Source organism: Pseudorca crassidens, chromosome 2 (genome assembly GCF_039906515.1).
Source record: "Pseudorca crassidens isolate mPseCra1 chromosome 2, mPseCra1.hap1, whole genome shotgun sequence".
NCBI lineage: Eukaryota > Metazoa > Chordata > Mammalia > Artiodactyla > Delphinidae > Pseudorca > Pseudorca crassidens.
Genome location: NC_090297.1, coordinates 83,553,248 through 83,579,286, shown reverse-complemented (window position 1 = coordinate 83,579,286; position 26,039 = coordinate 83,553,248). Strand labels below are relative to the sequence as shown.

Here is a 26,039-nt window from a genome sequence, read left to right as displayed (position 1 = left end):
GGGAAACTATGCAAAATCCCTTCAAAATTCCCATCAGGAGTAGAAGAGAAGTGGATTCAGATACAGCACTCTGAAACCTTCCCAAGTTTCTCTACTGGAATTCTAATTAGTAAGACCCCTTTAAGCAATTTTAAAGTTGCTTAATTTAAATATAGGAAATGTTTCCTTGGGCTCTATAATAACTTTGGCAGAACTGATCCTATTTCCTGAGATTAAACAGAAGAAAATTCTTTCCTCAGGAAATTGAACCACACACAATAAGATCATTCATTAGAATGTTCATATAAATTCAAAATATGCCACAGGAAGAGTGTCTTCTTCATAAAAAGTAACACCCTAGAAATGCTAAGGAGGGCCATGACTGGTTTTTAGTCTTGAGTTTTGGCCTTTGTGTGTTACAAGTTCTCCAGGAAGAATTACTGAGGTGATAACTCATTTTGACAATGAAACCAAGTACAGGATAACTAAAAAAAATGAAATCCTTTTTCCTAAATAAAAAATATCTTTCAGTATTATTTGCTTCGTCAAAGTTTTGCTTCTATTCATGCAATAAAGCTGTACCTTCTGTAACCTCATCTACTCCACTTTGTACCACTTAAGACTTAGCAAAAGGAAAATCTCAGAAACTTTGTACCAAAACCTGCTACTCAAAAGTCCGACTGGTAAGGGGACTGCGGAGGCTATGCTTCTAAAATTTTTTTACTGTCCAAGAGCACAAAGAGGAACACTCTTCAGTTTCTTGCCACCCTTCTGTATATTTACGTCACCTCACTAAATTTTTTTTTTTTTTTTTTTTTTTTTTTTGCGGTACACGGGCCTCTCACCGTTGTGGCCTCTCCCGTTGCGGAGCACAGGCTACGGACGCGCAGGCTCAGTGGCCATGGCTCACGGGACCAGCCGCTCCGCGGCATGTGGGATCTTCCCGGACCGGGGCACGAACCCGTGTCCCCTGCATCGGCAGGCGGACTCTCAACCACTGCGCCACCAGGGAAGCCCACCTCACTAAATCTGAGAGCTAACTAGCGTTCTGACAGTGTTGTTGAGACTTGCGTGTCAGACTTAGAAATGTTATTGTGGAGGCTTACTTGGATGGTGAGATTTCAGAAGCCTATTTCCCTGCTAAACACATGTATTATAGAGTGATGGATAACAGAGATTCAAAGGATTGCAGTGAGAGATCAAGTAGTTCACCTGTAACATCTATCGCATTGACAGCCGACTTTATTGAAGTTTCACCATATTAACTGCCTCTCTGGACTGGCTTAGCCGGCTAGGTGATTAACAATTTATCGCCAGTCAAAACACAAATTGAAAAAAAAAACAAAAACAACACAGATTGCTTCAGGTACAGTGTCTGTGGCATAATCATGTACCTTGAATCCGATCAAACTGGAATGATCCTACTAGGACGATTCTTGTAAGAGCAAGGACGAAACATCAGTTAGGAACTTCTCTGATGAAACTGTGTCTAATTTGTGGTTTGATAGAACATTTTTCCTAGTTCCTAGATCAAGAATGCACCACTCCAAAAGGAAATGAAGTCAAAGCCTGAGAGGTAGAATGGGGAGAATATTAGAGGCTATTCACTCCCTCTTCCTGAGCTTTGCTGACTCTAACCACCCCTCAAGTCCACTCCAGAGACAGCAAGTAAAAAACTGACCAGTTCTTGAAATAGACTTGCACCTTGAAACTTCACCTAGCACTGTGGGAACTGACTGAATTACATGTAGGAAATGATCTGAGCTAACCATAGACCAACACTGAGATGCTTACATTACCTCTTTGACTCTGTTTTCAATATAGCAAGAGCTTTTAATTCTACCCTATTTCCTGATCCTATCCTCTAACAAGGTCTAATCTTTCTCCACATTTTGAGTTCTACCAGTAGCCACTCCAATTAATATTTATTAAATGCAGTAACAGAAGGAGATGATTTTGGCCTTAGGCAAAAATTAATACCTACACTAGCAAACACTTAATGGACACTTTCTATGTGTTGGGTACTAGTTTAAGTACTTTTTATATATTAACTCATTTAATCTTCTTAACTATGCTGTGAGGAAAGTACTATTATTTACCCTGTGCTATCAATGAGAAAATTGATGAACAGAAATATTATAAAACTTGCCCAAGATTATCCAGCCTGCAAGTTGAACCCAGGCAGATGACTCTAGAACCTTAAGAATTCTGAAACCCAGACTTTTCAGTCATATACTGATTGGACTGAGTTGTTCTGTTCCTATTCTAGCTGCCTACCATTTTATAAAATGTATTTTCCTCTAGAGAAAAATAGCGTCATCCAGAGCCTCTACAATTTTTCATGCAAAATGTCTGGCATTCAATAAAAAAATTACCAGATATACCAAGAAATCAGATCAAAAAGAAAAGAAAGAAAGAAAGTAAAAATAGGCCAGGGACTTCCCTGGTGGCGCAGTGGTTGGGAGTCCGCCTGCCGATGCAGGGGATACGGGTTCGAGCCCTGGTCCGGGAAGATCCCACATGCCACGGAGCAACTGAGCCCGTGCGCCACAGCTGCTGAGCCTGCGCTCTATAGCCGGTGCTCTACAGCAAGAGAAACCACTGCAATGAGGGGCCCGCGCACCGCAAAAAAGAGTAGCCCCCACTCTGGCAACTGGAGAAAGCCCGCGTGCAGCGGCGAAGACCCAACGCAGCCAAAAATAAATAAATAAATTTATTAAAAAAAAAAAAATAGGCCATAGATGATCCAGAAACATGGATTAATATGTTTTTAAAAAATAGATGAAAAGATACCCTTACCAGAGAAATAGAATCCATAAGAAGAGAATCAAGTGGAAATTCTAAAACTGAAAAATACAGTAATTAAAACTAAGAACTCAACAGATGAGCTTACTAGCAGATTAAACACAAATAAGAACAGGATTAGTACTGTAAGATACTAAATACTAGTATTCTCTGTTGGCAGAGAATGTTCAGACCAAAGGACAAAAAAAAAAAAAAAAAAGAAGGAAATATAGAAAAAAGTGAAAGAGACACATGGGAGACGGCAAAGTTCTAAGTGTAACTGGAGCTCCAGAAGTACAGAAATAGATTAGAGGAGAAATGGAGGCAAAAGCATTGTTCGAATAGGTAATGTCTGAGAAATTTCCAAACAGATGAACAATATCAAATCCCAAGAAGGATACAGACATTACTAGTCTCATCATAGTAAAACTGCCAAATGACAAAGACAAAGAATAAGCCATAAGAACAGCCAGACAAAAAAGCATAGTACCTTCAAAGAAACTACAACAATGATAACTAAGTTCTCAACAGAAACCATAGGAGCCAGAAGAAAACAGAATGATATCATGAAGTGCTGGAAGAAATTATTGACGACTTAGAAGTCTATACACAATGAAAATATCCTTCAAACATAAAGGCATCAAAAAAAGTTTGTTGTCAGCAGATCCCTATTAAAAGAAATGCTGAAGGAGTTTAGACAAGATGAAAATGATCCCAGATGGAAAGACAGAAATGCAGGAAAGAATGAAGAGCAACAGGAGTCAAATATATAAATGACAATAATAACATGTGGTGAAGTTTATATACATATAAAATTAAAATAAATGTATGACAGCAGTATAAATCTGCTGTCAGATTTATGCTGTCAGTATAAATAAATCAAACAGCAGAAAGGGATAAATGGATTTAATGTGTTCTTAAATCCTAGCATTGTCTGGGAAGTGGTAAAACTATAATTTACATTAGACTTTATTAGGTTAAGGCTGTTGTTATATCCAGTAAATAGAATTCCAAATATATCAGTAATTATATTAAATGTACATGGACTAAATATTTCGATTGAAAGACAAAGTTTGTCCAACTAGATGAAAAAATAAAAATTTAATTATATGTTGCCTAAATAAGGACATCTTAAATATAAGGATACAGAAAGGTTGACAGTAAAAGAATGGAGATATATCATGTAAATACCATGATTAAACATAAAAAAGGACATTTAAAACTGATGCTTAAAAGTTAATCTACTAGATATGGAGATGAAAACTGGTAAAACTAAACAATAATTTAGCGATGCTTATATTAATGAAAAAGTTATTAAAAGTAAGGGCGAGTAACAAAAAATTCAGGATAGAAGTATGAGAGTGTACTAGGTAGCAACACAAATGAGGAGATTAAGGGGCTTCTGTATCTTTAAGTTGTACAGTGCTTGTTTTTCTATTATTCTTTTTTTTTTATTATTGTTGAAGCTGAGTAATAGTATGGGCTTTATTATACTATTTTCTATACTTTTGTAGATGTTTGAAATTAAAAATAATTTTTTAAAAATAATTCAATTACAAAATAAATGACATAAGGAAAGATATATTGTTAAAACATGGTAACATGGACAGAAACAAAGCTTTAAAATATATAAAGCAAAATGGATAAAAATGCAAGGAGAAACTGACAAATTCATAATCAGGAGAACATTTTACAATTTATCAGCAATCGAAGGTCAAGTAGGACAGAAATAGTAAAGATACCGATGATCTAATTATACAATTAGCAAGCTAAACACTTATTCACACTCACACACATTCACATGTATTTGCACCTGACAGGCTACATATTCTTTTCAAACACTTGAACATCCCCCAAATTGGCCACATATTAGGTTACTCTATATGCTCAATTATTGTTTTTTGTTGACTTTTTTACAATTAGAACATATTTACGTGATACCTGTATTCAATACAATCAAAAATATGTTTAAAAAAATGAAAAGAAGCACTTATACTTTACTCAGTTGTGGCAGGCCTTTTAAACATATTATCTTGTTTCATCTCACACAAAACAATGAAGCTGGTATGAAAGCAGAAGGGAGGTTCAGCCACTGGCCTCAGGCCACTGAGATGATGAGTGGCGGTCAGGACTTGCACTCAGTTCTGCTGGATGCTAGAGCCTGGTCATGTGCCTTACTGCACTGCCTCACACAATGCCAATTCGTATTTTCAGCATGCCACGGAATAACTCCGGGTTATTGGAGATGATCCAGCCAATATGAATGACCAGTTCTTGCTGAATGACCACCTCCCTCTCATCATGGGTATTACACTTGTAATAGATGATGTTCTTAATCACTCTTGGAGACAAAGGATTAGAGATAACCTCTTCTTCGTGTCCAAAGGCACCCAGAGTTACCTGTTGGCACTGCACTAAAGCATTAGTAATGGATGGGGCCAGGCTGTCCACTAGTTTACTTAAAAGGCTTGCTGTATGGCACACCACCAACTGACATTTTTTGCTGCCAGCTCTTCTATAGACTCTCTCAATGTGATCAGAAACAGTACCTTCCTTTGTGTTAAAGTTGGGTCCTTCTCTTTTGAGCAGTATACCCAGCAGGATGACTTGGCTAAGCAGACAACTATAGTCATTCAGTTTTTGAAGAATTTCATGGGTGGGTTTGTTTTTCCATTCAGTAATGGTAACATCTGGCTGCTGTTCTTGTTCAGGAGCACTGGAGGTGCTGCTTTGTCATTTGACTTTTGAATGTTTGGGAACTTCTAGTTCCTCAAAACTCTTAAATTCTGGAAGCTCTTCTGTGTCACTGATTCGTAAGAAGTTGTTCTACCACAGCTCCAGATATTAGTGTCTGTAGATGATCAACGTGAACTTTAACTCCTCCAACCACTCCTTTCTTAAAAGCTGCCAGCATATCTAATATGGGATTGAATTGGCTACCTCTTATACTGTCTTCCTGGATGAGAACAAGGAAAAGTGGATGCCCATGCATTTTCCAGTATTGCTTAATAAACTGTAGTGCATTCTTTATGTCATCTACCAGCAGTAAAACATCTTGAGACATTTAGAAATCACTTAGGTCAAAGATGATAGGGTAACAAACCACAGTCTTTCCTAGAATGCAATAAATCTTTGATGTATGGAGGCAGCCAATGGGCCTATCTGGCCTTCCGCAGAGTCCTGATTTTTCATTGACCCTCAGATGGAAATAAGCTTTCACAAGCTCCTGCTGGGCCCAGATCTGAATGGGTTCTACCTGTTGAGGAGTTTGAGTCTGAATACCATATGTGTTGAGGAAAACTGGAAGGCATTGGCTTTCTGCTATAAGCGCTACATAAACAACCAAATCATTTTCCAGTGGGCCCTGATTGGAAAACCTCATGCTTACATTACATTGATTCTGTAGTGGGACATAACACTGAACAGGATCAATGTCTTTAGGACTAATTAATTCATCAGCCAGGAGTTTTGTGATGACATAAAGGGCTTGTCCCCCAAGTAATAGTTTTCCATCACGGCCACAGCTGCTAGGAAATCCCTTCTGACTACCAGGGTTTCTTCTTTCATATTCTACAAAATCAGCTGGAACACAGTAGTACTTTGGTATGACAGGATAACCTTCTGTGGTCTGATGAAGTACTGGAGTCAGAAGATCCTGATATTCTTTTACTTGCTTGGGATTGCCTCTAAAAACACCATCAATCATCATGTAAAGGAAAAATATGGGAAATTCACATTCAATGCCATCAAACAGCTTAATTTCAGCTGGTCTGCAGTAGCGTCTATTAGGATCTTCCAATGATGTTCTATACCCATCTCTCAAGAAATGCTTAAATCCATATCTCCCTTTTAATTTTCTAACCACTTTATTGAGTGTCTGGCTAAACAGAACCTCATCGTCCAAGGCAAACGTAGGATAACTGATGCAGGGGAGCAGGGCAACATCTGTGTTATGAGATCTTGATTCTCTGGGTAACAGTGAGCACAAAGTTTGCCAGTTGCGATTGTGAGCATCGAGATCCACAAATATAACCGACCAAGAACAGGCCTGGTTGCCAAAGAGGTTGACTCCATTAATTGCTTCTACAGCTGCTTTTGCTAAGACAACAGAGCTCGAATGCAGCTCCGTGCTGCCATTATTATACTCGCTTCCTCTCTCCCAGACACCAAAGTCAGGCACACAGTAAACTCTTTCCACACAAAATACAAGGTTCTGAATGAAAGAGACCTCATCAGTGTTATAGATAATCTGGAGCCCTGAGGAAATCATTTCCACAAGGTAAAGGAGATAGAGTGATGCTGCATTTATCTGAAGATGACCATAATCCTGATAGGAGAGAATCTCATCCCTGTATGTACATTGAGAACAGAGTGAAGACAACGTGTTGGGCACGGATCCTGCTTAAACTGCTGGACCTTATCGGCCTGACGCATATAGCAGTAGACAATTCCTCTCATACATTTTATAGCCAAGTGCTCCAACTCACGGGTCCTTCCCTTGTCATCATCAATGCGACTGATACAAGAGCCAAAGCCCAGGGCACAGCAGGGCAGTATAGACTGTCATGGATCTTGGCCTCCTGATCATCACCACATGTTTTTGTGGGAAAGAGACCTGCAGTTGGGCTTCGATACAGCAGCAGTGTTGACTTGACAATTCTGTACTAGTGACCCAATTTATCCCACAGTTTCATTATCAGGTCTTGGAACATTAATGCTTTTAAGAGGTTCATAAACTGAGCCAGACCTTAAGAAAGCTGGTAGAGAAGAGACAACTGCATCACGTGAGCTGGCCATTTCAAATTGTTGACTCTAATCATAAGCATCACAGGCTAAACTATAGCAATTGGTCTGGGCTCTTCGCTCCAAGCCCTTCCAGCTCACTTCGGCCATGCACCCTGCCATTGCACTCGGGCCAACGCCTTGGCCTCCCCGGGGCCGCCTGTCAGCTCCTCCCAGCCGGCTGCTATTATTCTTTAAACTGTACACATATGTGATACATTATCTCTCTTTGGAGTGTATGCTTTATGTTATAATAAAATCACTTTTTAAATAGTAAAAACAACAAGCCTCTTAGATAGCCTCATCCACCAGAGGGCAGACAACAGAAGCAAGAACTACAATCCTGCAGCCTGTGGAACAAGAATCACATTCACAGAAAGATAGACAAGATGAAAAGGCAGAGGGCTATGCACCAGATGAAGGAACAAGATAAAACCCAAGAAAAACAACTAAATGAAGTGGATATAGGCAAACTTCCAGAAAAAGAATTCAGAATAATGATAGTGAAGATGATCCAGGAACTCGGAAAAAGAATGGAGGCAAAGATCGAGAAGATGCAAGAAACATTTAACAAAGACCTAGAAGACTTAAAGAACAAACAAACAGAGATGAACGATAAAATAACTGAAATGAAAACTACACTAGAAGGAATAAATAGCAGAATAACTGAGGCAGAAGAACAGATAAGTGACCTGGAAGACAGAAAGCTGGAATTCACTGCTGTGGAACAGAATAAAGAAAAAAGAATGAAAAGAAATGAAGACAGCCTAGGAGACCTCTGGGACAACATTAAATGCAACAACATTCGCATTATAGGGGTCCAGAAGGAGAAGAGAGAGAGAAAGGACCAGAGAAAATATTTGAAGAGATTATAGTCAAAAACTTCCCTAACATGGGAAAGGAAATAGCCACCCAAGTCCAGGAAGTGCAGAGAGTCCCATACAGGATAAACCCAAGGAGAACCATGCCGAGACACATAGTAATCAAATTGGCAAAAATTAAAGACAAAGAAAAATTATTGAAAGCAGCAAGGGAAAAACAACAAACAACATACAAGGGAACTCCCATAAGGTTAACAGCTGATTTCTCAGCAGAAACTCTACAAGCCAGAAGGGAGTGGCATGACATACTTAAAGTGATGAAAGGGAAGAACCTACAACCAAGATTACTCTACCCAGCAAGGATCTCATTCATGGAGATTCGATGGAGAAATCAAAAGCTTTACAGACAAGCAAAAGCTAAGAGAATTCAGCACCACCAAACCAACTCTACAACAAATGCTAAAGGAACTTCTCTAAGTGGGAAACACAAGAGCAGAAAAGGACTTACAAAAACAAACCCAAAACAATTAAGAAAATGGTCATAGGAACATACATATCGATAGTTACCTTAAACGTGAATGGATTAAATGTTCCAACCAAAAGACACAGGCTTGCTGAATGGATACAAAAACAAGACCCATATATATGCTGTCTACAAAAGACCAACTTCAGACCTAGGGACACATACAGACTGAAAGTGAGGGGCTGGAAAAAGATATTCCATGCAAATGGAAATCAAAAGAAAGCTGGAGTAGCAATACTCGTATCAGGTAAAATAGACTTTAAAATAAAGAATGTTGGTCTTCCCTGGTGGCGAGCAGTTGGGAGTCCACCTGCCGATGCAGGGGACACGGGTCCGTGCCCCGGTCCAGGAAGATCCCACATGCCACGGAGCAGCTGGGCCCATGAGCCATGGCCGCTGAGCCTGTGAGCCCAGAGCCTGTGCTCCACGATGGGAGAGGCCACAACAGTGAAAGGCCCGCGTACCACAATAAATAAATAAATAAATAAATAAAGAATGTTACAAGAGACAAGGAAGGACACTATATAATGATCAAGGGATCAATCCAAAAAGAAGATATAACAATTATAAATATATATGCACCCAACATAGGAGCACCTCAATACATAAGGCAACTGCTAACAGCTATAAAAGAGGAAATCAACAGTAACACAATAATAGTGGGGGACTTTAATACCTCACTTACAGCAATGGACAGATCATCCAAAATGAAAATAAATAAGGAAACAGAAGCTTTAAATGACACAATAGACCAGAGATTTAATAGATATTTATAGGACATTCCATCCAAAAACAGCAGATTACACTTTCTTCTCAAGTGCACACGGAACATTCTCCAGGATAGATCACATCTTGGGTCACAAATCAAGCCTCAGTAAATTTAAGAAAATTGAAATCATATCAAGCATCTTTTCTGACCACGACGCTATGAGATTAGAAATGAATTACAAGGAAAAAATGTAAAAAACACAAACACATGGAGGCTAAACAATACGCTACAAAATAACCAAGAGATCACTAAAGAAATCAAAGAGAAAATCAAAAAATACCTAGAGACAAATGACAATGAAAACACGATGATCCAAAACCTATGGGATGGGGTTTCCCTGGTGGCGCAGTGGTTGGGAGTCCGCCTGCCGATGCAGGGGACGCGGGTTCGTGCCCCGGTCCGGGAAGATCCCACATGCCGCGGAGCGGCTGCGCGCGTGAGCCATGGCCGCTGAGCCTGCGCGTCCAGAGCCTGTGCTCCGCAACGGGAGAGGCCACAGCAGTGAGAGGCCCGCGTACCGCAAAAAAAAAAAAAAAAAAACCTATGCGATGCAGCAAAAGCAGTTCTAAGAGGGAAGTTTATAGCTATACAAGCCTACCTCAAGAAATAAGAAAAGTCTCAAATAAACAATCTAACCTTACACTTAAAGGAACTAGAGCAAGAAGAACAAACAAAACCCAAAGTTAGCAGAAGGAAAGAAATCATAAAGATCAGAGCAGAAATAAATGAAATAGGAACAAAGGAAACAATAGCACAAATCAATAAAACTAAAAGCTGGTTCTTTGAGAAGATAAACAAAATTGATAAACCATTAGCCAAACTCATCAAGAAAAAGAGAGGACTCAAATCAATAAAATTAGAAATGAAAAAGGAGAAGTTACAACAGACACCACAGAAATACAAAGCATTATATATTAATAAACTTGCCTTAATTGACATATATAAAATTCTGCCTCTAGGGGCTTCCCTGGTGGCGCAGTGGTTGAGAGTCCGCCTGCCGATGCAGGGGACATGGGTTCGTGCCCCGGTCCGGGAATATCCCACATGCCGCAGAGCGGCTGGGCCCGTGAGCCATGGTCACTGAGCCTGCACGTCCGGAACCTGTGCTCCGCAACGGGATAGGCCACAACAGTTAGAGGCCCGTGTACCGGGAAAAAAAAAAAAAAAATTCTGCCTCTAATGTATTAAAGGGACATAAGACATTTACCAAAACTGACTATATGCTGGGCCATAAAACAAGTCTCCACATTCCCCAAAATTTCAAAATATTGAAAGCATTAATGTATTCTCTGACCCCAGTGGAATTAAGCTAGAAATCAGTAACAAAATAACTAGAACATCTACCAAATATTTGGAAATTGGTTAAAGAAGAAATCAAAATGGAAATTAGAAAATATTTTGAACTAAATAATAATGAAAATATGATCTATCAAAACTTGTGAATACAGGTTCAGTGGGAAAACTCAATGACAGTGGTTACACTGAGAATGAGGGAAAATGACTGAGAAGCAGCCTAGTAGGGGCCTCTTGGGGGCTGGTAATGTTCTAGGTCTTACTGGAGAAGGTGACTACTTGAGTCTTGTCCCTCTGTGAAAAATTCACCAAGCTGTACATTTATGATTTGGGCATTTTTCTACATGCCTGTTATATTGTAAAAAAATTTTACTTAAAAATTAAACAGAAACTATTCCTGGCTCCTCTTTTTCTCACACCTCACATCTAGATCATCAGCATGTCCTGTTGGCTTTAATTCAAAATTAATACAAAATCTGGCCATTTCTCACTACCTCCCAGCTGCTAATCTTGTGTAAACCAACAGCATCTCTTTCTTGATTTATTTCAGAGTTTTATGTCAGTCTTCCTGCTTCTGCCCTCGCTCCCTATAGTCTATTGTCAATTCAGTCACCACAGTGAACTGTTCAAGCTGAATCAGATCATCTTACTACTCCACAAAATTGTCCAACTGCCTTCTCATTTCATTCACAATAAAAACCAAATAATTGTCATGACCTTCATCTCTGAATGATCTGCACTACCATCCCCTTACTTCATCTCCTACCCACCCCCACCCCACCGCTGATTCACTCTACTCCAGTCTTAACCACCTCTTTACTCTTCACAGAACACACCAGGGACATTCCTGCCCCATGACATTTGCACTCGCTGTGTCCTCTGCCTGGATGTTTCTCCCCCTAGATTCACAAAGCTCATTTACTCAGGTCTCTGCATAAAAATCACCTTTGTCCCTGACCATTATCATTGCAATTCCCTCCACCAACAACTTCCAATTCCTCTTCAGTTCAATTCACCAAACGTGAATCCAGTGTCAATATGAGCAGGTACTGGTCTAGTGCCGAGGACAAATTAGTAAACAAAAGAGGCATGATTCCTGCCCTCATGGGACTTACATTCTAGCAGGAGGAGACAATAACAGATTGAACGAGTGTAAGAGAAAGACGAAGGATGACTTCCAGGGTTTTGATTCAAACAGCTAGAAGAATGGAGTTGCCATCTGCTAGGATAAGAGAGACTGAACATACAGCAAGTTCAAAGAAGAAAAAAAATCAGTTCCGCATTAGGCATTTTCTGCTTAATTTTCCTCCATAGCTCTTATCAACATTGACATACTATACATTGTACATATTTACTTGTTTATTATCTATGTTTACCCACTGGAATGTAACCTCCAAGAGGGCAAAGACTTGTTTATTTTGTTCACCGCTATATCGCAGGTATCTAGAATCAATTTATCTGTTCCATAAGCATTTATGGAGTGCCTTCTAGATGACTGGAACCGTGCTAGGCTAGACCCTGTATGTTTTCTACCTGTAAGGAGCTTAGAGTATAATGGGATATACAGACAAATAAACAGTCTGCATACAATAACTCTAGGAATCCAGGACACCATGGGAGTGTGCAGGAGGGGTATCACACATAGACTCTGAAGGGGAATTCGAGAAGCTTCCTGAAAGAAGTGGTATTGTAATATTGTAACCAAGAGTCAAGTTATCTACTTGAAAGGGAGAAGGGCATTTCAGGAAGATGGAACAGCATGACCCAAGCTTGGAGGCCAGAGGGACCATGCACTACCCAGGAAGTTGCAAATTCACCTGGTATCTTAGCTGTACCCTAGAGAACATATCTGTGTCAGATGGGAATTGAAGGAGTTATGTCACCAAAAAACACACTTGGCTGAGCAATGACTCTACCAGAGATCCCAGCCAAGGCCAGCAAACACAGGCACCTGCAGCCAGCAGCAAGAGCAGCGATGGCCACCATCCTCCCCACCCACCAGACAGCTGCGGTGGCAGCAACAGCAGAGGGTTCCGAGATTCACTACCCACCAATAGCACTTCGTCAGGCTTGACCATCAAGACCAAGGGCAAAATGGAGGTCAGTTCCTCTACAGTTCATCCTTGAAGGTAGTGTCTGTGTTCCCAGTTCGCCTGCAGGCAGAAACAGGAAGACGGGACAAAGACTAATTTCATAAAAACAGGTAAACACTCCTGAGGAGTTTGAGGAGGGAAGAAACTGCATAGAAAAGACTGGAATTTCTGTTCACAGAATGGGAGGTTGGTGCCATTTGTAACTTTGTTTGAACCCACAGAAGACAGGGAGAGTCTGGTGACATTCAAGTTCTACAAGAGCATGCATTCTCAACAGGGGTGATCTTACCCCCAGGGAGGTGAAATTGGTTCTTGGGGTGAAAATATCTTAGGTATTATAATGGTTTGTTGCCCTCCAAAGGCTGTAATACATAAACAGATGTACAGTCTATCTATGGTACTAAAAGTACACCAGAGGATGGAGAGTGGGCACGGGGAACAGCCAGGAGAGTTTTAAAAGTGTCTAAAAAGGCTACTTAGGGGGCTTCCCTGGTGGCGCAGTGGTTGAGAGTCCGCCTGCTGATGCAGGGGACATGGGTTCATGCCCCGGTCCGGGAAGATCCCACATGCCGCGGAGCGGCTGGGCCCGTGAGCCGTGGCCGCTGAGCCTGCGCGTCCGGAGCCTGTGCTCCACGGCAGGAAAGGCTACTTAGGAAGGTTGGAATTTTTTTTTTTTTAAGGATAAGCACTTAACTAGAACGAAGCTCTACTTGAGAGATGGAGACCAGGAAGGTTTAAACGATGTGTTCTTCTGGAATAAGAAAGAGTAGGGGGCAGGGATAGAAAGGAGCAAAAAGGAAAGCATTCTGGGTTGGTGGAAACAGCATATGCACAGGCTTCGAGTAAAAGGAAAAGGTGAGCAACACAAAATGCAATAGAGTGGCCGAGTAAGATAAGGTCCGGGCAGGCTTTATTGGATTTAGCAATTAGGAGGTCACTGATCATTTAACCTCTTTGCACTTCAGTTTCAATACTTGTTAAATTAAATTGAAAAATAATCTCCAAGGCAACTTACAGCTCTAAAGACTCTCTCACCTGGGCTGGGTCTCTTTACACACAGAAACACACATAAAACATATCCATACACTTCTTCATACTCCCAACACACATGTTAATCTATTTCGATAATCTAATTTTCCTATCTCTCTGCAGCTATATTCGCCTTTGGAGATTAACAGTTCTCTTTGTTTAATTATAACAATCCTTTTAAAAATCGGCTACAAGAGTGTACAGTTCCCTGATAAGCTGAGCTGCTGGACAATAAACTGGTCAATATCAGTTCCTATAAACATTCCTAATGCCTTGTAAATACCTTTTATAATGCCATAAACTCTTTAGAATGTGGATACTAGATTTTATTTCATGTGGAAAAAAAAAGATTTTAAAACACAGATTCATTCAAATGGGGCAAAAAACTATCTCCTTTTGAACTATCATTCGTTCATTAGGCAGTTACTAAGTGCCTACTGTGTGTCAAAAAGTACCATATGTGCTTGGGAAATTATCAGTGAATAAGACAAACAGTTCACAGCTTCCAGGAGTCTAGGGTAGAAAAGCAGGGGAGTAACTGAGAAGTTGATAATGTTAGCACACCTCAGTCACTGCTAGCATCTGGCCATGTGGGTAACATGTTTGAACCTTAGACCTATTCCTGACAACAGAGTCTGAGGAATAGAAGGATGGACTTACCAGGGGGAAAGATGGCAGCACAGACACAGTCACTCAAAAAAGGGGGTTTTCTTAACCGTTTGGGGGCCATAGACCCCTTCTCTGAATCATGTCTAAAATAAGATTATAAATGAAACCAATTATATTAAAATACAGTTATCAATTGTAAAATTTGTGATATAGTAATGTATGCCTGCTTCTTTACTAACACAGTAAATAACCAGATGGAGTGGCTGTCATAATAACGACTGGTAACTTTGAAGCAGCGGGGAGCATAAATGACATGTTGAGGTACTTACAACCTTATAATGTGTTATGAAAATACCTGTGGTTTCTATTGATGACAAAGTCACAGCTACTATTAATAATACTGTGGTCTGTTGCCTATGTTTATAATTGAACAGAATGTTAAATTTCAGTAGCGGTTAATGAAAGTACAGAATTTTTTTACTATCTAAATTCACAGACTCCCCTGAATTCCATCCAGAGACCCCTTGCAGACTGCAGCCCCCTGTTCTGGAACATAAAGCTAAATCAGGATTTCTGCTTTCAATCACATGGCTCCACAGTCACTTCTAGAGCTTCGGCTCCATCACTGGGATTTCCCAAAGAAGTAGCTAGTCCATTATTTGGAGCACACTGCCATCCCATGGCTCCTCCTGAAGAGTTTAGCATTAATAACATCCACAACAAAGCAGCCTTTTAGGGCATTAGACCAAACCTGCAAATTAATGCACCGGCTCATCACAATTCATTAATCAAACTCAGACTGGATTTAACAACAGATTATTAAAGATCAAAATTATACCCACAGAAAAAAAAGGCAGCTCCCAGAGGGTCAAATGTAATGTGAATGGTTTTGCATAAAACCATAAACTTGCTATTAAATTAAAAACAGGAAAAATTATGTCCACTGCTTATCTTCAGTCGTTTTTTTTTTTTTTTTTTTAGGGAATGTTACGCTAATTTATTTCTTTGCTGTTCCTGGTTACACAGTAAAAGACTAAAAGGTTAAAATGCAATGGTTCTTTTGATGTTTGGTTGAGTAACTTACACTAACATCTACTGACTGAGGTAAAGAAATTAATGAAATTACTCCCATAATTCATTACTAATGGAACACTGTCAATGCTTTCAACTGACAGTTCACACAAATCCGCCTCAGTCACCGAGACACCTCATGGTGACTGACAGTAGGGCTCACTTCTGATAATGCTCCACAAAGCAGAACTCAGCTGCCTTGTCCTACAATTTCCTGATCCCTCACCTCTGTGCTCTTGCTTTTCATGAGCAGGTCCGTTCTGTGAACAAAAGCAAGAAGGGGGAAACAATGATTTGAATTTTTCTCTCTCTTCAGGGAATTTAGGCAGACCTGCTGGGGATTCCCAAAGACATAAACATTCAGAATGCTCTAATTTGGCAGATCACAGTGCTGCAACCAACTGTGCAATGAATTTTTTTTAAAGGTTAATATTTTAGAGCAGCAAACAGAGATAAAGAGCATAACAATAATAAGAAGGATGGGGAAAACTCATTTAAAGAACTGTATGATTTTGTGACATCTATTCTCGTTCCCCATTAGGACCGAACCATTAGTTCTTTCTGTTTTTGCAGAAACAGAAGCAAAAATTACTAGCACACATGCTGATTAAGGTAGGTAAGTAACATTTCTGGAAATACAAAATGTTTTATTCAATGTAGGTACCCGTTTGATATTTATAGGGTGTTTTGGTCTTAGTAGTGTCTATTTTAAACTGTAAATTCCTAAAGGGAAGGGACTATGTCTTTGTTGTATATCTGAAGATAATGAATAACTTCTCTTTGAAGTTATACCAAGATGGTACAGAATGATGTTATGGGTGAGACAAAATATACCAAATGATCATACATGTATAATACATTATTATACGCATATATAATAAAGTCCAAAAGAGTCAACATATTCAAAACACTTTATAAATACAGGGAGTGTCTAACGCAGCGACTCAAGTGTGGATTTTGCTTGTGTTGTTGTAGTTACATCCTAAGCAGCACGTACACGTTCCAATTTTGTCGTCCCCCTCTCTCAATCCCTGGCAATCTTTTCTGCCAGCTCAAGATCACAATCCATCTTAACACAGCATTACAAACGGCCTCCATCAATCACTCAGTGATCACTTAAAATGAAATCTATTCCCTCTACCCAGGTACAGTACCTGGCACATAGTAAGGACTCCGTAAGTATTTGCTGAAATGAAAAAATGAAACTCCCTCTCCTCTTTCCAAATGAAAACATGCTATGTTAGGGCTGTTTTTCCAAAATCAATTTAACCACCACTAATCCCCACGAAGTGTTATCATAGAGATTAACTACAAATAAGTGCCTGATCAAAATATTTTTTATTTTTGCAGTGAGCCTCCAATGTCATGCAGATGCTTATTACTCTCTCACGTGGGAAAATGGATACACCTGCAGAGAAAGCGATATTTATTTGAAAACACAATTGTAAAACTCATATCATAGAAACTAGGGACATTGTAGGCCACCAAGATTAACAAAAATGGAGCAGAGCTTAACTTCTGAGTGGAAGCACTTTGGGCAGAAGAGTTCTGCTGAGACACCATACTTCTCTAAGGTGAAGTAAGTGGGAAAATTGTAATAATAACTACAGTGTAGAAAGCCCGTGCTCGGGAACAGGCATCTGCTTTGTGGGTGGAATGAAACAACAATCCCATCATGTAGACATTAGCATCACCACTTTACTGAGCAGGAAATTCAAAGCACTTCAGCAGCTCACCTGAGGTCACGCCAGGGAGTCACTGAGCCAACGCGAAAAATCATGTCTGGCTCCAAAGCCCCTGGGACATGACTATGCTCTGTGCTGCCGCTCTTCTCTCAGACATTTTCCCTTGTGTGCCCTCCACTAGCACCATCTCAAACCTAAAAATTAATCACTGAAGAAAAGATCTGAGTCCCATACATATCCTTGTACCAATTCTCCTTAGACAGGCCACAAAATGTTAAGTGGCAGAATAGCAAAGAAGTTAACAGTGTAGGCCATGGCATGGATGGCTTAGATTAGCTTCCCTGTTCTATACCTTCCTTGCACAGGCCATTTTCTTACCTTCTTTGTGCCTTGGTTTTCTTCTAAATAAAACGGAAGTGGTAATAATGCCAATATTGTGAGGTTATAGTGATAATTAAATGAGTTAATACATGTGAAGTGCTTGCTGCCTGGCACACATAAAGTGCTGAATAAAGTTGGCTGTTATTTTTAGTTCTTTTGGCCATAATGCAATGGACATTTGGACATTGCATATCCACAATTCAGCAAGTTAGTTGACCAGCTTCCAAACACCAAGTTTTATTGAGCATCTAATACATTGCAACCTAAACAACAAAAGAGCCTGAAAGTAGTTCTCATCCAAGACATTAGGTTGTAAATTCTTTGACATAATGGACAATTTGGCAAGTCCTCCCTAAGTCCCTGTGGTATAACGCTGTGTTCCATACCACACAGATGAGCAAGTGGTAGTGAAAACAGAATAAGAGGGAATAGTTTTCATAAATTTTGTCTATAAAATCACTAAAGCTTTCAAATTAATCTATTCTTTTAACATTGAGGAAATAGGGACCTCATACTTAACCTTGCAACCCAGATCACCCAGGCAGTCATTACAATTTTGAGATTTGAGCCCACAACAGATGCCTGCTATTTCTATAGCTTTAACCTGCCCTTCTAATAAAAGAATTCAAACATCCTCTTTCATTGCTATTATTTCTTAGATACAACTCGTTTTAACACATTATAACTATTTGACTCTTTTAGCCGATTATATAATAATAATAAAAAATATTGACAGCATAGAAATATCTAAATTCTGAGACTAGCTTGAAACGCCACCTTCCATATGGGCTCCAATATGATAAAACTAAGTACCCAAGTATTTTATAGTTTTTATTAGAACTGATGCAATGCTGAATTAAAAATCATGAGTCGTTCAGTGCCCACACCCATATAACCTGAAGTAGTCCTTTGAAACATGATATTCATTGAATGAACGTTGAATAAACACTTGCATTCCCTGCCAAGGGGAAACTTTAAAATTACTACAAGCTAGAGGAACCCATGAACTCTGTAGATAACTGCTGGCGATCACTCTCTTGATTCTTTCCTCTTGGTTGGAAAAAGCAAGGGGACTTAGTTTATGGAAGAAGATAATAAGGATACACAGCAATCTAACGTAAACTGAATAAAGTATACATTCATTCTTTCCTGAGAAGCCCAGCTCTTCATATCCTACGTCACCCCCAGGTGAAAATGTCTAAGTGACACTCTGACCACAAGTCAAAAAGCCATATGACCACAGGTGAACTGGGTTTGTTGAGCCTTATCCTAAGCTATATTTCATAAAAATACTCTCTCTGGATCAATGAAATGCAAATGCTAAAATTATCTTGTAGTACCATCAAAATAAAAAGAAACTTGAGAATTAAGTTGTCATTCTTAATTAAAATGAGCTTTTTAATTTCTTTACTCTAAATAACTAAAGTAGATATTAATACTATAAACACTTAACTGACTAAAGAAGGATTCTACCCACACCCCCAGTTAGAGAACACTTAATTTATACATGAGGCAGCTTATAAGTATTTAGCAGTGTGGCTGGGGTTAGCTCTTTGGTCTACTTTTTAAATGATTAAATACTCTCCATCCAAGTGAATAGATGACTTCGGAGTTGCATTTTGCATGCTAAAACCTTCTTTAAACACATAAGCCTTGCTCAAGATTTAAGAGGGAAAAAAAATCTTAGTGACGGTACATTCATTATGTCTTTATTAAAGATGGACTTTTCCATAGGGTTATGTGCAGCTGAAAATGAGCCTCAGTTTAATAACAAAGCAAGCTTTCCTAGTACTACAAATATTATACAATTTTAATGTTTGATGTGTTCCTTAATTATAGAAAACTCTGCAAAGAATAACATCCTTGAAATTTACTATGCAAATGCTCTTAATTTATGACAAATTGCTCCTTAAAACACAAGTATTAAATCTCTATTAGATTTGTCGAGGTAAGGTACTAATATGCATCACTAAGATCTTAAATTTATAAGTAGCAATGCTGTTTGTTAGATGCAAATAAGGATTTCCTTAATTAAAATACACTATCCCCAGCCTCTCAGCAGATTTAGCTCAGTCTTTATATAGGACAGGTTCATTATCTACCTCAAGTTAATAGAAGTATGACCTACTGTGGTTATTTCCTTTAAAATTTAATTTTAATTACTATTTTGTTAATGGAAATAAAGCACTAAAGAATTGTGAAGATGATCCAAAAGCAATTTTGAAAACTTAATTAAAATACCTCTTGAAATCTTCAAAAGGAATTTAGCACCTACATGGTTTGATAACTGATGGCCTTACAAATATAGCATTAGATAACCAACTCTATAAAAAAATAAATCTTTGGATGAAGCATACTTTACAACTATAGTGCTTCCTTAGTCTGCATCTTGAACTAATGGTCCAACTAAATAGGTATAAACGTAAAACTTGTAATTCAAAATTTTAACATTAGGCAAGTGTTCTTAACAAAGAAATGAAATGAATAACCATTACACAATGCCTTCACAATACATAAACCTTAAATGCATTCAGAGTTTTTGCATAAAACCATCATGGTTTAATCCAGATAATTGCAGATGTGTTCAGTTTGTCTTTTGGTCCTTTGGGACCTGAATATAAAATTAAAAGGCTGGTAAGATGTTGTATAAAATTCAATAGCAGAGTTTTATTAGGCAGCTTCCTCTCCAATCTAAATTTCAAAGATTTACACATATATTATTGATCTTATCTGTGAAAATATTGGTTCAGTGAGTAGCCTTTAAACATAACACAATCCATAGACTTTATTGAGATTCACTACTCCTCATGAAAAAGATAAGAATATGAGATGCAGAGTATAACAAAGAGCAAGCTCCATGCAAGAAACACAGCCTTTGTGATGTTCAAAATATATTTAGCAGCTCTTATATTACAAACCTTGCAGTGTTATGGTTCATAATGCAATGTGCATTTTTGTACCAGACTACTTGACTACTTCCAGTAAGTAAAATCCCTGAATTCATTAGCAATAATGACTTTTTTTCCTTATAGATCTATTTAATGGAAAAGGCATTTTGCCAGACACCACCCCCTACCCTGTCAAAACAAAAAACAAAAAAGCAAAAACCAGTATGCCATTCCATTGGCATAAAATCATGGATCTATTCTCTTAAACATTGGAATTCCAACTTCAGAAATTAAAGAAATTTTATTAAAAATGAAAAACAAACATATGACTAAAATGATGGGAGAGCAATTAAGTTGAAGTACCACTGAATTTCTCTAATTCTGTATTAACCTAGAAACATGATTTAGATTCACACCCCCAAAATTTGACCTTACTGAACTAACAAAAGAAATTCTGTAAAAATAGGAGAGTCCATCTTTTGGTTTTGTTCTTTTTTTTTTTTTTAATTCACCACACAGGAATTGCCAATTTGTAAGTGAGTTATTTTCTAAGACTTTATTTACATGTCAGTATTTTTAAAACTAAGGATGAATATTACCCTAGAAGCAATAAATAGGGATTAGGTTTAGCCTAAAAAAATCTATAAAAGCTTAATTTAGCCTTATAGCATAGCTGAAAGACTTACAATGAAATATAGCAGGAAGCAATACTGTTTCAATACTCGTAATTAAAGAAAATGGAAAGTTAAATTGAATTAAAGATAGTTTATTATTCTTAAATGCTCTGAGAATAATAGATTTAATTTGAAGAGAAAGCAAATGTAGATGAGACATTTATCAGAATTCTGAAGGCGACTTCTGAGCTTTTTCAAGGTCTTTGGAGGTTGTTGTCATCAATTCTGTTTCAGGGCTTAATTTCATGTGAACACATAACAACATGTATTACTTGGGCAGTTAAGATAAGTTTAATAACAAGTGCCTTTCCCTTCTCTTGTTGCAGGTATTCTTTAATATTAACTTGATTTTCATCAACAGTAAGAGTAATTTTTAATTAATAATCGGAATGGAAAAAGAGCAATGATGGAGAAAGATTTTTCTGGAGATAACTAAACATACATTGGAAGAAAGGAAAGGAGGGAGTAAGGAACAATGAAAAAGTATTGGGGAAAAAAAAAAAAAAGAATTGGAGGGAAGGGGTAAGGGGCCAATAAAGAAGCATGGACATTGTAAGAAAATAGTAACTTGAGGTCTGTTGGTTCTTGGAATTTTTTATTTGTTTGGTTGTTTGTGTATATGTGTATGTGTGTATAAAACACATACACAGAGAAGAAAGAGAGGGAGAAAGAACAGTATGATTTCCTGATATCCGTCCTTCCATTTAAGTTAGGTTTTTAAATCTCAATTGTTTCTTCTGAGAGCAAAACATGCCAAAGTGGAGGATGAGTCATATGACCCCTTAAATACAAAATACAGTGGCTTAAGTATCTAGACTAATAAGCATTGAGCCTTAGAATAATTCAGAATTTTTACATAAAACCACAGTGGTTTAACTATATTGTTACAAAATATTTTGTTTGTGTTTTGGCTCTCCAGGACCTATGCAAATTATTGAGCTGATAATGAACTGCATAAAATTCAGTACCAGAGCTATATTAAGCAAGAACCAAAAACAAAAAGACGCAGAGCCCTTAACACACTCACATGCACTGGGACTCTCTAAGAGCGTACAATGCTTCCCGCATGAGTCTGAACTTTCCTCAAGGGGTATCCCTCAGTGTTAGAGTTCTGTGAAACACACTCTGGATTAGAGTCAGGAATCAGACAAAGATTAGCACCACCGCCACTATTGTTCAATAGTGATTTGGAGGATCTAGCCAATGTAGTAAAACAGGGTAAAGAAATGCGGCATAAATCAGAAAGGAAGATATGGCATTATCATTCTTTGCAAATGTTATTGGAAAATCCAAGAGAATCAGCTAAAATCCATTAAAACAAAAGAGTTCAGAGGAATGGCAAAATACGAAAGCAATAATTTTCACTTACACTAACAACAATCAGTTGGAAAATATAATAGAAAAAATATTCCACTCAAAATAAGAATTTAAAAGGGAGGGAGGAGATCACCCAAAAGAAAAATGGGCAAAGAATGTTAACAAGCAATTAAGACAAATATGCAAATAGCCAATTAACATGTGAACAGATGTTCAAACTCAATAATAATCAAAAATATATAAATTAAAACAAGATATCATTTTCCCCTTATGAGGACTGAAATGATTAAAAACACGGGTAATACCCTATCTTGACATGAAATGTGGAAGGAAGAGCCACGCTTATACAAGTAATATTACCCAGAATCCACACAGGAAATAAACAGCACGCTCAAATTGGGAAATTTGAAGAAAATTTAATAAAAGGATTATTCATAAGGGTGTGGGCAGGGTGGAGGGAACCCAAAAGGGATAAGGCAGTCCCCAAGGCTGGAGCAACGAAGTTGAGCAGAGAGGCTCACCTACCAGAACTGTGACCTTGGGTCTAGGGAGGCAGCCATCCCTCAGCAATCCCACAGGGAGGACCAGGAGAAGCAGTATCTCAGCTGAATTCTCCTTCCCTCTCACCTCCTGCCACGGCCCCACCCTGCAACCCTTCCATCAGTCGACCCAGCCCTACCAAAAGCCAGAAACCAAGGGACCCGTACTCCCAGGTCAGCCTCATTCTCTAACACCATATACAAAAATAAATTCGAAGTGGATTAAAGACCTAAATGTAAGGCTGGAAACCATAAAACTGCTAGAGGAAAACATAGAACACTCTTTGACATAAATCATAGCAATATTTTTTTTGGATCTGTCTCCCAAAGCAAAGGAAATAAACGCAAAAATAAACAAATTGGACCTAATTAAACTAAAGAGCTTTTGCACAGCAAAGGAAACCATCGACAAAACCAACAGACAACCTACTGAATGGGAGAAAATACTTGCAAATAATATGACCGATAAGGGGTTAATATCCAAAATACATAAACAGTTCATGCAACTTAACATCAAAAAAAAACCTGATTTAAAAAATGGGCAGAAGACCTAAATAGACATTTGTCCCGAGAGGACATGCACATGACCAACAGACACATAAAAAGATTCAACATTGCTAATCACCAGGGAAATACAAATCAAAACCACAATGAGATATCACCTTACACCTGTCAGAATGGCTGTCATCAAAAAGAACACAAATAACAAATTTTGGTGAGGATGTGGAGAAAAGGGAATCCTCGTACTCTCTTGGTGGGAATGTAAGTTGGTGCAGCCACTGTGGAAAACCAGTATGGAAGTTTCTCAAAAAACTACAAATGGAACCACCACATGACCCAGCAATTCTACTCCTGGGGATATATCCAAAAAAAACAAAAACACTAATGCACCCCAATGTTCATAGTAGCTTTATTTACAATTGCCAAGATAGGGAAGCAACCTAAGTGTTTATCCAACAGATGAATGGATAACGAAGATGTGGTATATATATATACGATGGAATATTACTCAGCCATTACAAAGAATGAAATTTTGCCATTTGCAACAACATGGATGGACTTGGAGGGTATTATGCTAAGTGAAATAAGACAGAGAAAGGCAAACACTGTACAGTATCACTTATATGTGGAATCTAAAAAATACAACAAACTAGTGAATATAACAAAAAAAGAAACAGACTCACAGATATAGAGAACAAAACTAGTGGTTACCAGTGGGGGGATGAGGGGGAGCAAGATAGGGGTAGGGGATTAAGAGGTACAAACTGTTACGTATAAAATAAGCTACATGGATATATTGTACAACACAGGGAATATAGCCAATATTTTATAATACCTAAAAATGAAGTAAAACCTTTAAAAATTGTGAATCACTATATTGTACACCTATAACATATAATATTGTACATTCACTACACTTCAATTAAAAAAATTAATATATATATAAATATTCACATATACTATAATATTGGTTTAGTCGTTTAAAAAAAGAAAAGAAGTTGGTACGAAAAGTTCAAACTATTAGCTGTGTTTCTCTATGAGGAGGATTGGGAAGAAAGCTCAGGGCTCCAGGGTCAGCCAGGTCTGGGTTTGTATCCCATTGACTTGCTCAGTCAGTGTTCTTTTGACTGCAAAAAACAGAAAGAAAATCAAACTGACCTGAGAAAAATGTTTTGGTCAAGACTCACACCACCAAACCATGAGTAAGCCTTCAGAAACACCTGGATCCAGAGAATGGAACCTCATCAGGTTCTTTCTTTCTCTTCCCCCCACCTACTGACTGTCCCCTCCCAGAGTCTACCAGCTCTGCTCCTTAGAGTTGGTTTCATTCTCTCAGGCCCTCTGTTCCCACAAGTTCAATCCATGGTCACTGGCAATACTAAAAATATATTCTTCAAGTTTCATGGCCAGAGAAAAAAGAGCTTCCTGGTGCTTCAATTGAAACTGTCTCAGGAAATGGCACTGGTCAGACAAGCCTGGATCACATGGCCAACCAAGAATGAATCATCAGGGCTTCCCTCCCTGGTGGCGCAGTGGTTGAGAATCCGCCTGCCAATGCAGTAGACACGGGTTCGATCCCTGGTCCGGGAAGATCCCACATACCACGGAGCTGCTAAGCCTGTGCGCGACAACTACTGAGCCTGCGCTCTAGAGCCCGTGAGCCACAACTACTGAGCCCGCATGCCGCAACTACTGAAGCCCACATGCCGCAACTACTGAAGCCTGCACGCCTAGAGCCCGTGCTCCACAACGAGGGAAGCCACCGCAATGAGAAGCCCGCGCATCACAACAAAGAGTAGCCCCTGCTCACCGCGACTAGAGAAAGCCCGTGCGCAGCCACCAAGACCCAATGCAGCCAAAAATAAATAAATAAATGTTAAAAAGAAAAGAATGAATCATACGGCAAGCCAGGGCAACAAGGCATGACGAGTGGCCCTGTCTGGCACAATGTCAACTCTGTGGCCAAAGGACGGAAGCATTCTGTTTGGCCCTCACCGCAACTACAGGTATCAGATAGAGAAAACACGATCTCCCCAAAAGAGAAATATTCTTCTGGACAATAAAAAGGTAAATAAACACTACATATATAGTAACCTTGGACAAATTACTTAACATCTCTGAACCTCAGTTTCCTCATATGTATGGATAAAATGAAGGAGGTGATGGTACCTATATCATAGGTTTGTTGTGGGATTAACATTGTGGGTTAATTTTATTCTTATTACTTTATCATTCTCTTTATCTTTGTATTTCCATATTATTTTATTTTTTAAAAGAACATGTAGTACTTTTATTTACGAA

General features: G+C 38.7%; 1 long non-coding RNA gene and 1 pseudogene across 1 annotated transcript in view; both read right to left on the bottom strand.

Moving 5' to 3' along the window:
* The window catches only part of LOC137219015 (uncharacterized), a 57,348-nt gene that overhangs the window by 22,337 nt on the left and 8,972 nt on the right, over window positions 1-26,039 (bottom strand). The gene's annotated exons all lie outside the window — the stretch shown is intronic.
* Window positions 4,919-7,595, bottom strand: LOC137210964 (phosphorylase b kinase regulatory subunit beta pseudogene; annotated as a pseudogene).